The sequence below is a fragment of the Orbicella franksi genome, chromosome 12, assembly GCF_964199315.1.
Source record: "Orbicella franksi chromosome 12, jaOrbFran1.1, whole genome shotgun sequence".
NCBI lineage: Eukaryota > Metazoa > Cnidaria > Anthozoa > Scleractinia > Merulinidae > Orbicella > Orbicella franksi.
In genome coordinates, this window is record NC_138156.1 from 17906459 (window position 1) to 17919947 (window position 13489).

Here is a 13489-nt window from a genome sequence, read left to right on the forward strand (position 1 = left end):
CCACAGCAATTTCCCAGGAACTGCAAATGAAAAATAAAATGTATGCAATCGTAACTGTACCAGATTCATACTTATTATAATCATATGGTAGAGCGAGGTTGAAAACGAAACCACCTCTTGGACTTTGATTAAGTGCAAACAAATACGCGACAGCTCGAAATTCAGACTTCTTTTCTTCTTACGGGCGTACCCTTAAAAGATCAATTTCCCCTGATATATACATTGCCATTTTCCTCTTTATCCCCTGGTCCATGAGTCTCTTCAGTATTCTCGTTATTTTTCTGTTTGACAGTGACTCGATATTGTAAGGAGAAATTAGAATTCGATCGCCCTTGAGACAAAAAAACAACATTAGGATTGGCTATCATCTTGATTGAGACACATTAATTTTGACTGTTGCGCATTTTCTCCCATTATATTTAAGTATTACATAGCTTCAAAAACATCGTGAGCCTCCAAGGTTTGAATTCTATTAAGTGGTAAAATACATTGGAAATTAAACAGAAAAAAGTCAAAAGGGGGGGGGGGGGGTGACTAAACAAAAACGATAAAAAAGAACAAAAAATTGTTGAAAGGAATTTGTATCAGAACATAGTATGTCTTTGGCATGTGTTTGTCCAACTGATATTCCTTGGAAGGCAGATTGCGCATGAGATGGTTTTCGTCAGAGGACTGTAATTTTTAAAGAACTGAACTGGTCGTTACTAATGAGGTTGTCATAAAGCCAGACAGTGACGTTCACATTTGTTTGTTGATTGTCACCGTCATCATAACGATTGTCACTGCATTTCACTGCATTTCAAGTTCTCGTCTGCGAGCCACACAGTTTTAGTGTCGACCGGGTACAGGAGACATCAGAAATTTGAACATAGACCAGCCAACTGAGCCAATAGTTTCTGCGGAGCCCACCCAATCATCACTGTTTCCATGGGTTGGGGGTGATCGCTTGAAAAATTTGTCTTGGCGGACGACGTACAAGTCGTTATCCGGCATGAAGAAGAAAAACTGAAAATCCTCCCAGCCCCCTGTGCCAATTTGTGAAGGGGTTACTAACCAGCAGTTAGCTGGATCCGTGGGAGGAGAACGCCGATACAGGTTTCCTTTAATGACTCCGTACAAGGTGCCTATTGGATCGAAGAAGAGGAATTTGAAGATTGACCACCCGTCGGATCCCACAAGTGATGCTATACCAAGCCATTTAGGGTCAGTCCCTGGGAATCCAGGCGGGAGCCTCTTATAAAACTTACTTTTGTAAACACCATACAGTATACCGTCAGGATCAAAGAAAAGGAACTGGAAGCCCCTCCGTCCCACATTTCCGATAAGGGTGGCTTGGTTGATCCACTCTCTAGCCGAGGAGCCTTGAGGAGACGGCCCCTTGTAGAACTTGTCATTCATAACACATATCAGGTACTGTCTGGATGGAAGAATAGATGTTCGAAGTCGTTCCAGCCATCTGTTCCGATTTCTTTAGCTGTTCCAAGCCAGTCGGGGCTGGCACATTGTGGTGAAGTCCTCACGTAGAATTTGCCATCATGGTTCACGACACCAAAGAGTTCAAGACATGCCATGATACTACAAAAAAATAATAATAAAAATAAAAAAAACCAGACCAGTTCATCATTTTTATTGATTACCTTGTAGGTAATTTAACCTTGGTTTAACGTCTTGGGGCCTGTTTACAAGGAGGGTTACCCTAGCAAGCGGGTTAGCCCTAGCTGGAGGGCAAACGAAATTCGGGTTTACAAGCATAATTTCACAGGTAGGGTAACCCTACAACCCGGGACAACTTAATGCAAGGAGTCTGGAAACAATTAGAAAGTTAACTCGGGTTGGCAGGTTAACCCTACCTGGAGTATTTACAGGGGTAAAAGTTGACGCGCCTGCTAGGGTAACCCTAGCATGCAGATAGGGTAACCCGCCTACCCGGGTAACCCTAGCTGCCTTGTAAACACGATGAAGAAAAAAGAGGGAATGTGTGAGTGCTAGGGTAACCCGCTTGGCAGGGTAACCCTCTTGCTAGGGTAACCCTCTCCTCGTAAACAGTCCTTTACTATCCTTTGCACATTATGCTCGCCAAAAGTCCAGATTTTGTTGTTTTTTAATAGGGAGACTTAGACAGGTGTGACACATTTACCTGCAATCGTTTCAGTTCGTATTATTTTTTCTCTAAATTAATACAAGCCACTTAACTCCAGGTGGTGGGTTTGCATGTTTTACCTTGCTTTGTGTTACACTTGAGTGATGTAGAGCTCTTTTATCTTCTCTTGTGCTGCATGAATTATTAACGTAATTTTGAACATGACTTAGATTTATGAAGACCGAAGTTTGACTTGGCACCAATAACAACTCGAACAGAATTTGCAAGGTGTGACAACCTATACAGAAGTAAACACGACACGAAGGACCGAACCAATATAACTGTACTAGTCACAATTAAGCTCCAAATACAGTGTAACGGTTTTTCCTAATCACTAGGATAAAGATACAGTGGAACCCCGTTATTCCGGTCAACAACGGGCCACAAAAGTCTGGCCGTATTGACGGGGTGGCCATATTAAAGAGTTCTTTAAATAAGAAAATGACTGACTGAGCTTTTTTTCGGGCTTGAATAAAATGGCCGTAATAACGTGACCGTATTCACGGGGTGGTCGTAAGGCGGGGTTCCACTCAACCTCGTTCCCAGGGTCTTTTCCCAAGCCAAGGAAAAGACCCTGGGAACGAGCTGAGGTTGGGTTCCACTGTACAATCCTTTTGTAAGTCTAGGTAATACCGCTGAACCAGTGGTATATAGTCGGCAACTAAGCGTGATCAAGCGAGCGAACGGTTGAGTAATGTTGGTATGAACAGATGAAACACTTTAGAATCAGTGGGTCTTTCTCTCTCATTTCGAATTTCCACCGCCACAATAGTCTGTAGAATTCAGCTCTGTAATCCGACCACTCTGCCTTATAGTACAGTACAAATAGATACAAGGAAAAAGTGGCCTTCTTGCTCGAGATACGATTAAATCTGCTAAAATTGAAAAATGTGAGATATATTGCGTTGGTGAAAAGTGTTAATTCAAGCTTCCAAGGACGATATGTATTCTTGACAACTATGAGGTGTGCTTTTAAATTTCGGTCTAAGCCGAAACAATTCAAGGAGTTGTGGCAAGTCTCTAGTCGAATCTTAACAGTTAAAGGTGTTGTGACATTTGACAATTCTGTGAAGTAATTGTGACAAGCATTATTCGAGTCTTGGCTCTAATGTACAAACCTCTTAAGTCATCGTCTTAATTTTGCATATTCTGTTCTGCGATGAGCATGGCGCTTACACTGATAAACGCGAAATATGGTGACGCTATTTACTTACATCTGTCTAATTCGGCTGAAACCTTGTCATGAAATTTTAATAATGAATGGCTCCATCTTATAACGTAATAGCGAAGCGTTTAGTAAGAATACCTGTGGATAATTAAAAGGTATTTTCGAAGGGAAATAGCAAATTCTGCTGCATCCAAAAATATACCTCTTCAAAACTCATGAGCAAACGCCACTTGCCTCGGGTTATAGTACTTAGGCCGTTCCAAAGCTAAGTAACACGCTCTCCCAAGATAACAAGATGTATCCAATAGCTTCCACTGGAAAACAGCTGTGGGCAAGAGCCTAAGTGGCCGGGCTAAAGCCTACGGGATTATTTTGGGGACCCCAATAATCAATTCAAATAGGATTTTGATCAGACAATTGCTTTTATGAGTGTTGATATTGACAGAGCTGCTTGAAGTCATATAAACTGCAAGTGCTAATTCCTTTTAAACGATATTATTTCTGGCATAGTCTTAATTCTGCTCCCACTACAATTTCTTCAACTGACAAATCTTAATTTAAATTCAGATAATGGTCACATGCTTCATCTGGCATTTCGAGTGTTGGTATTCCTAACTTGCAGAATAGGCCGTGGCTATAGTGAGGGCTAGCGCGGAGTGCAAGAAATGAGGCAACCAAGACTTGGATGGTGCTTAGTAGGGAGGTCATCTACTGGGTACGTTCCAGATCTATGTGTTCATTACAACCTTACTCGAAAGACGAGTATAAAGGAAAGAACTCAAAAGTGTTCGTCATTCCCCTTTTATTTCTTGGTATTAACTCGTACAAAGAAAGAAACCCATAAACCATTTACTGATTTAGTGACCATTACAGTTACGTTTGACAGTCTATATTTTAATCCGATGTGTGTTCCCATCTACTGACTGCACTGTTGCAGAGGCGACATCAGGTATTTGAACACAGACCAGCCACCTGTGCCAATCATCTTCGCGGAGCCCAACCACTTATCACCTCCATGGGTTGGGACTGATCGTTTGTAGAACTTGCCACTGTGAACGCCGTACAAGTCACCATCAGCCATGAAGAAAAGGAACTGAAAACGATTCCAGCCGCCAGTGCCAATGAGTGTGGCTGATCGTAGCCAGTTGTCACTCGCAAATTTGAAAGGAGCCCTCTTGTGAAACTTGCCGTTTTCGACGCCGTATAAGATTCCCCGTGGGTCGAAGAAGAGAAACTGAAAGAACGACCATCGACCTGACCCCACCAGTGTGGCGGATCTAATCCAGTTGTCACTACGGGAAGTTGGTGGGAACCTTTTGTACAACTTATCTCGATGAACGCCATACAGCACTCCCTTAGGATCAAAGAAGAGGAACTTGAAGGCGTTCCAACCATTTGTTCCAATCTGGGTGACTTTTTCGATCCAGTCTGCGGCCGAGGAGCCCTCAGGAGGTGGCCCCTTGTAGAACTTGTCATTCCAAACACCATATAAGGTACCATCTGGGTGGAAGAACAGGAATTGGAAGTCATTTCAACCCGCTGTCCCTATTTCTGTGGCTGATCCAAGCCAATTGTCTTTGGCATATTGGGGAGGAGTTCTCGCGTAGAGTTTACCATCAGTCACTCCAAACAGCAGATTCTCGCAAACTGGGGAGCTGGAACAAACGAGACAAGACGAAATGATTTAATCATTTTAATGCTGCATGTAGATGTGAAAATCTGCTGCTTCATTAAGGAAACACCCAGTAATTCCTTAATTTGCTTGCCAACCCTCTCGGCTTAGTGCAATGTATACAGATTTTGATAGTATCTGTTGAAACACTGGAAGTATCATTAACAATATAGGGTTTTTAAGATGCCAAACTTGTTTAAACACCGTAGAACTTGGTTTGTTTCATGTAAATAGTGTTTTGATAGTTTAGTCATGTGGTATTGTTCGCATCCAAAACCTTTTGAAACATCGGTTCGAATATAACCCAAGTATTGTTTGAAACGCAAAAGGATGACATTAAATAAGCATGGCCGGGTACGTGTAAAAAAAAACTTGATAGCAAAAAGATATGAACTCGGAGATTCAAAAGTTTACCAAAATTTTGACATCCTGTCTCGAAATTAAATTTGAAGAGTTCCTCCAAAATACTTGTTCTATTCTACCCTGTAGAATATTTTAATCCTATTTATTTGTATATTTGGTGGCATCTGGCGATATAATGGTGAAATCTGAAAGAAAACGTTCGATAATCATCCGGACCCTTTTAAGAAACGCATTTCCTATAACTTTCTTCAGTCCTTTAATTCTGATACCTACCAGCTAATGGCTCCAAAAACACTCAGCAAAAGGCACAGATGCAACTTGACGTCCATGATTGAACTAGAAAACAAATTTATACTTATATAGTTGAGTAAATTACCGGCTGTTGATAATTAAAACATGCATATGCACTATCTTTGTACTTTGTGATCTCTACATCGGGAGTCAATTCCAGGAGATTTATCGGAAATATTTTCTGACGACTCTATAACATTTTAATAATACTTTTGGGTCATATTGTTGAAACTCAAGAATCTTTGAAGTTCCTCTTGCAAACTATGCCGGATATTGTCGGATTATTTTAAGTGACTTGCTAGTAAAAACGCACTTTCTTTAAACTATTTAGACTAGTCAGATTTCGTAGCCATAATGCTGTAAAGAAATCCTAAACAAGACAGAAGATAAATTTGTACCCAAGTCACCTAGTCAGCATTAGAACAACTTGATTTACACAACAAAAGCGGTGCAGTCTGTATCAAAACAAGGTCACCTCCCGCCTCGCTGCCATTCAAAGGCCAGGTCACCGAGCAGACAACTCTAAAATGGTCTATTGGCAGCCAGTAAGGCAATATTGATATTTTTCATTCCCATTTCGCTTTGTCCACCTCGTTTGCCTTGAATACATCAAGTTCCACAGTCTTGGTAACGGCAATTGTTTTCAAAGGAATTCCAAAGGTAGAAAAGGTGTGAAATTTCCATATATGTTCGTTTAGACGCGGTAAAAGAGAAATGGGGGACTGATTTTATTTTTACTTTCTGCGTGATTCTTTGAAAATTCCTCGAGAATTGGAAGCGCTTGGTGTTATAATAGTCTATACTGAAAAATATTCGCCAAATAAGCGAATCACGTTGTAGGAAAAGACATTTCGTCGCAAGAAAGTAACTCTGTAATGTTTAATAACCATTTGAGAGCGTTTCATCAGTTTTGCAAATCACAAGGTGAGGCTCAACGACTTTGAGACTTAAATACTTCCTGCGTTTCCCGAAAAAGCGCGTCCTCAACGGCTTTCTATCTGACCAAAACTTTTGAGGACGAAACTCATTTTCGAAAATTGTGAATGGCCTGGAGACTGTCTTCTTTTTAGAAAATATGAGAAACCGTTTCTAGTTCTGTACATTTAACCAGAAAATGCTGCTCATTTGCTAATGGGAATGTTTTGAATTTCAATCTAAAATTGTAGGAAAGAGCCTCATGTTAGAGTTGATAACCACTGCACAGTTGGACATTATAGCATGCGAGAAAAACATTCAGAAAGTGTTACGTATAGGTCTCTTTGTAATTATTAGGAGTTGCCAAGAGATGACTCGATCTTCTCAGTTCCGAACACTTCGCGAACCCAAAACTCCGAGGAGGAGAAGTTAAAGCGCCTGTAACATATCAAGGCAAAGAAAACCTAGCTAAACTCAGACAACCTATTTATCACCGAAACTGCATGCACTCTCCCGGTAATTGTTCATTTAAAAAAAAAAAAGCATCTCCTTGTGAAAACATATGCCTTGTTCTCAGAAAAAAATAGTAAAAAGCCTGCAACATGCCAAGTTCGCCATCAATAGAGAGTCTAAAACTTAGTTCGTGAACGGCGGTGTCATTAACGCAGTAACATTGCAATCCTTGATCTTTCTACCTACCCGTGATATTCGTGAAGAAAATGGGCACTGTACTGTTTGAAAATCTGCAGAAAAGGAATACATGCAAATCAGCAGTCAGTTTTTCGATTGTAGTTTGAATTTTGGTTGAAGGAGAAAATTTGAAACGGGAAAGTTTTTAGCGTATCCTACCTGTTTTACTCTGGAAAACTGATTGTCTAAATTACAGTGAAAACGGCGATTAAAACCAGTTGTGGGTGTGGATGGTCAAAATTGTCGCCTTTCCAGTGGTGCGTTGATTTATTTTTTTATTTTTTTTATTTTTTATTTAAATGAAGCACTTTATTAATACACCTAAAACACACGCACATTACACTTACATGCACTGTTGAAGTTTTACAATGTTCATTAACTTTTCTCATACATAAAAGAAAAAGAAAACGTGACAGCTAAATAACTACACAGAACAAGAAAAGAAAATAAAATATACAAATACAAAAAAACAAAAACAAAAAAAAAACGGGGGTCTATGCATTAGCTTTTATGTATTACAATTTTTTAACACTACATTATTGATATTAATTGAGAGCATTTTTGGATTTACTACGTTAACCTTGTATTGTAATAACTCTGTTAATTGATCAACTTAATACCCCATAAGTGGTGTTTTTTAGATAAGCGATTTTACGTTTAAGCACATTTTTCTAGTTACCATTGAACGATCAGTTTATTTACAAGTTCATCTAGAGATAATTCTTTCTGAAGATATTTAGAAGCATAGATATATTGTTTGACCAGGATGATGAGCAGATCTAGCTTGCGTTTTAAAGGGTCTGACAGCACATCAGTCACGTGACATGTGTCATGAAAAGCAATTTGTTCTTTTGAAAGTATTATCTCAGTACTTTGAGAATGATTGAACCATGATATAATTTGTGAATAAAGTTTTACAGACTCCTTGAAATCAATGAACGTATGTTCTATTGAATCCGCGTTAAAGCAATATATACATTTATTGTCCTCGGCTAAATGATATAGTTTAAGTTCTTTCTTCGTTACAATTGTTCTATGTAAGAAACGAAAACAAAATTGGCGAAGTTTATTGTCCTTAGTGAGGCGATATATATCTTGAAAGCATCCAATCCAGTCACCAAGTTTTTCAGGAAATTTACTCTGCCACTTTTTTACACCACTCGGGACAATAGGGGTATGATTATTAAACAATTGGTAGTAATTTTTGCAGCGTGCTTCAGCCAGATTAATTAGAGTTTGATTTAAAAGAATGGATGGGGAGGTCGAAGAAAGATCAGCTGCAGGTATAAAAGTTTGAGTTGCTCTCCTTTTCAACTCAGATGGAATGGCTGAAATTAGCTGAAAGTAATGCATATAATTTGTGGTGATGTTAAACTTGTTGCTGAACTCTTCATATGACAGAAACTTTCCCTTAGAATTTAGCACATCCTTTATCGTCACAATTCCGCGTTCAAACCACGATTTCCAAAATAGAGTTGCATTATCTATAATTATTGAATTGTTACTCCAAAGAATGAGTTCGCCATTTGGAAAGATGTTAGCCGTATTTTTGAGATCTTGAAAATATTGAAGAAGTTCTCGATAAAAGAGTGGCAGACCTGTTTTCAAAAGTTTTACATTATAATTACACTTAAGGAGAAATAATAAACCACCATAATTTCGAAAATAGTAATTAGGGATTACCTTCCATTTATCGTCAGACTCTCCTAGTAATCTACCAATCCAAGCCAAGCGTAATGATTTAACGACCATGTAAAAATTAACAAAATTAATTCCTCCTTCTGCTACTGGTTGATACATAACCATTCTCTTTATTTTATCTTTCCTGTTCTTCCATAGAAAGGCGAACAGATTCTCTTGAACTGCCTTAATAACCGATTCTGGAACGGTCAACATAGATGCTGCATACACTAGCTGTGATATACCTAAAGCTTTCACCAGTAAAGACTTGCCATATATTGTGAGGTCTCTTGAAAGCCATAAATTTAATTTTGTTTTCATTTTGTTGATCTTATCATAAAAATTTTTCTCAGTACATTTACTATTGTTGTAGGATAAATGGACGCCAAGAACTTTAATGGGTTCTTTAGTTGTTTTAAAGTCAAGTACTTTCAAATTACTGTCTTTCATGGAGCCGATCCACATAACTTTAGTTTTCTTCTTATTTAATTTCAATCCAGAAATAATTCCAAAACAATCCAAGATCTGTATATAGGGTTTGAGAGATTCAACATTTTTCGTTATTATAGTGGTGTCATCAGTAAATTGTGAGATTTTGATCACCTGGTCATCTGGGAGGTCAACGCCTCTGCAGCTTGGTTCTTGGCGTATCTTTATTGCTAGCAGTTCCACCGCAAGGATAAATAAGAGAGGACTTAGCTGGCAACCTTGACGAACTCCTCTTGATATATTGAAATAGTTGGTCAAAAATCCACCATTTATAACTGCGCTTTGTACACCATTATAAAAGATTGATATCCATCTTTTGACATTTGGGCCAAAATTGATAACATTCAAGGCTTTAGCAATAAGATCCCATTCAAGGCTATCAAAAGCCTTCTCGAAGTCTATAAAAAGGAGAAGTCCCGAGGTCTTTTTAGCATTTAGATATTCCATTATATCGCTTAAAAGTCTTATGTTCTGGCCTATATACCTTCCCTTAACAAATCCGGTTTGATCTGGACCAATTAATTTTGGTAAGTATTTTTCTATTCTTTTTGCCAAAGCTTTAGTCAAAATTTTATAATCACTATTTAGCAGTGATATTGGACGCCAGTTGGAAAGTTCGGACAGATCCCCATCAGCTTTTGGTATTAACGTTATTACTCCCCTCCTTTGAGAAATAGATAAAGACCCACCTTGAAAAGCTGCATTATAAGAATTTAGCAGATCTCGCCAAATGAGATCATAAAAAGACTCATAAAATTCTTTAGTGAATCCATCCTCACCGGGAGTTTTGTTGTCCGAGAAAGAGCTCACCGCCTCTTTTAATTCTTCAAAGGTAAAATCACGTTCTAGCGAATCTTGCTCATCAACATTCAGTTGAGGGATTTCAATACCTTCAACAAAGGACTCGAAACTCTTGTTTTCACCTTGAGATTCACTTTTTAGATTTTTGGATGTGTACATATTACTATAAAATTTCTCCAATTCTTTCTCGATCTGTTTTGGTTCTGATACTCTATCGCCATTCTCTAATTTCACCTCGCGTATAAGCTTTTTTTCATAATTCGTCTTCTCCAAGTTAAAAAAATATTTTGTGGGTTTTTCGCCCTGTTCCAACCATTTTACTTTTGATCTAAAGATAGCCTCTTTTCCTTTCTGTTCATATATCTTTTTCAATTCTTCTTTGGCGGCTTCATACTCCACAAAGATGTTTCGATCTAAAATTTCAAAATCCGTATTACAAATTTTATAGTCGAGGTCTTGTAGTTCTTTTTGAATTGTTGATTCCCTTTTCCTAAGTTCTAATCTTTTTTCTTTAGAATATTTAATTATTTTCATTCGTAATTCCATTTTGATTAATTCCCACAATAATTGCTTATCTTTAACATAGACGTATTTCTCGTGTATTTGGGGATAAAAGAATGCAATACGTTCTTTAAAATCATCGTCTTCTAGAAGAGAATTGTTGAATTTCCAGGTGCCCGGACCTCTGTTGAACTCATTTCTAATGCTAATTTTTAAAAAGGTAGCTTTATGATCCGGTGCAATTGACATTCGAATCTCAGCAGTTTGGACTTCAATGGAGATCGAGCGGGAAACAAGAATGAAATCTATTCTCGATTTCAAGTTTATAGTTTTAGATTCGTAGGTAAAGGATTTTGTGTTTGGATACAATTTTCGATAGATATCTAGAAGGTTCAATTCGTTCATAAGATTGCTAACCGCGTCTCTATAGTTTGTGGATTTCCAAACTACACCCCCACTTTTATCTGCTTTAGAAAGTGTACAGTTCCAATCACCCGCGATAATTAACCTAGGGGTGTCTGTTTTTCTCACGAGAAATTCACTTAAATTCTTTATAAATTCGTTTTGTTCTCGATAATCAGTTGGTGCATAGATATTTACAATGAAAAATGTTTCCTCGAAGATTTTAAGTTTTGAAATCAAAATTCTGCCTTGATGATCCGATTGAACGACGTCGAAGTTAATAGATGAATTTGGATTCAATAGAATGCATACGCCCTTAGAATGCGCAGTTCCGTGGCAAAAAAGAATTTTTCCACCCCATTCTGTCGACCATATTTTCTCATCATCCGGTTGCGAATACGTCTCCTGTAAACAAAAGATAGAAGCTTTTTGCTGTTTTAAATAACAAAACATTGCTCTCCTTTTGTTTGGATTTCTTATACCTCGCACATTTAGCGAGAGAATTTTTAATTTGCATGCCATTGCTGTGTGAAAAGGTTGATTGCATAACCTATATTGTTAAAGAAATGCATGACCCAAAGACTGAAAATCTTTACGTAAAAAGAGACGAAAAAAGACATAAAGCTAACAAAACACTGCTTAATTAAGGTAAAAAAAGTACAAGACAAATTAAAGTTAAAGAATTAATTAGCAAAAAAAAACAGAATAATGTACCTAGTAGCTCAACAAAGAAAGTTGGCACAACTAAACAACAACGTCTTCTCACTTCTGGGAATTAACAAACTAACCGGCTATCTGAGCCTCGAAATCCTAGGTGCTTACTAGAGAGGTCGACAACTTGACGTATTTAAGTATGCAAAATTAACAAAGCTAAAAATTTGTTTATAGTTCATCATTTTAGATTTATAAAGCCTTTAGATCTTCGAAGGAGTCAATCCTTTGAGCTTTGGAAGTGAGTTCCGGTTTGAAGAAAATTTTCCCGTCTACAGTCCACGCTTTGCCGTTATGATATTTTTTTCTAACTTTTCTTACCTCTTTAAAGAGCTCAGTCCTCCATGATGTTAAATTCTCATTGATGTAAATCTTGCCCGGTCCTAAGCCATGTGAGGTCACATTTCTAAGATACGATCTAGCTTTATATAACTTGTTCTTGGCGTTGTAACTTGCAAAACGGACGATAATTGGACGAGGTTCGGTCTTAGATTTTGTGTTTAATCTATGAACAATGTCAATGTCGCCTCGTGTTAAATTCACATTCAAAAGTTTTCCCAATTCAATTACATTCTCCGCATTATCTTCTTCTTCGCGTTCAGCGACCCCATGTATCACTAGATTAAACTTTCGAGTGTACTGTTCTAAATCGTCATGTCTTCCTTCAACATCGTCCACTCTTTGTTCTATTTCTTTCGAATGTGCTTTGGACTTCGACAGGTCATCTTCAAGTGATTTTACTTTGGATTTTAAGCTCTTGTTTTCTTCCATCAAAATATCTACTTGGACCTTTGTGGAAGCTAAATTTTCTTGCAGCTCTTTGTAAGTTACCTTCAACAAGTCACGTCATTTACTAGCTTCTCTGTGTTTGATTTGATTTCCGTGAGAACTTTCCACACATCGGCCAGTGATGGCGCCTCGTCGATGCTGTCTTCGGACGCCATTTGCGGGCCTGAAACTTCGTCTTGCAGTGTTGAAGAGCCTTCTAAACTTGAGGAACTGCTTAACTTCTTGCGTTTTCTTCTTCTATTTCTTGTCATATTCAACTATCCCCTACATTTTCAAGCATTTTGCCTCTCGAGCGAGCGAACTTAAAAACGTGCGTCCATCCTTGGCGTCAGCTCGTCCCAGTCTCCATTGGTGCGTTGATGACATTTCTAATTATTATTCAGCTGCATTCAAATGGTAAAATGTGTTCTACTTATTAAACTGTGTGGGGTTTCTATTGGTTGTTGACGTTTCCATCTTTGCTCTCGCAGTGGATGAGCCAAACACTCTTTCATAGGCTTGGCAATGACCACTGCTTTGTAAGAATTCAAAAGCCGACACGATCTTCAAAAGGCGCTTACATCTATTTCCTCATAACAGTTCTTTCTTTCCTGATATTCTGCGTTTGTCACAATCAAATTAACATTCGAAGTAACAGTAACAGTGTCGTTCTTTAAAAATTCTTAATGCTGTGATTAAAGAGATTGTTACCCCGGCAACAAATGTTTAGTTATTGTTATTTCTCAGGTAGACATAGAGCCGGTTTCAAGCTGTTTTAATACTAAAATAAATAACCTGCCTTCAGGCTGTGATCACCGGGGAGGCAAGGTATGATCGCATGTTAGGAAAAAGAGGACAAACTAGATTTCCTCAACCAAGTTTTTGCGAAATGACAACT

General features: G+C 38.2%; 2 pseudogenes; both read right to left on the reverse strand.

Annotated features, from left to right (window-relative positions):
• Nucleotides 1–545: 545 nt before the first annotated feature.
• Nucleotides 546–1890, reverse strand: LOC145463092 (uncharacterized; annotated as a pseudogene).
• Nucleotides 1891–3940: 2050 nt separating this feature from the next.
• Nucleotides 3941–12594, reverse strand: LOC145462262 (uncharacterized; annotated as a pseudogene).
• Nucleotides 12595–13489: the final 895 nt, after the last annotated feature.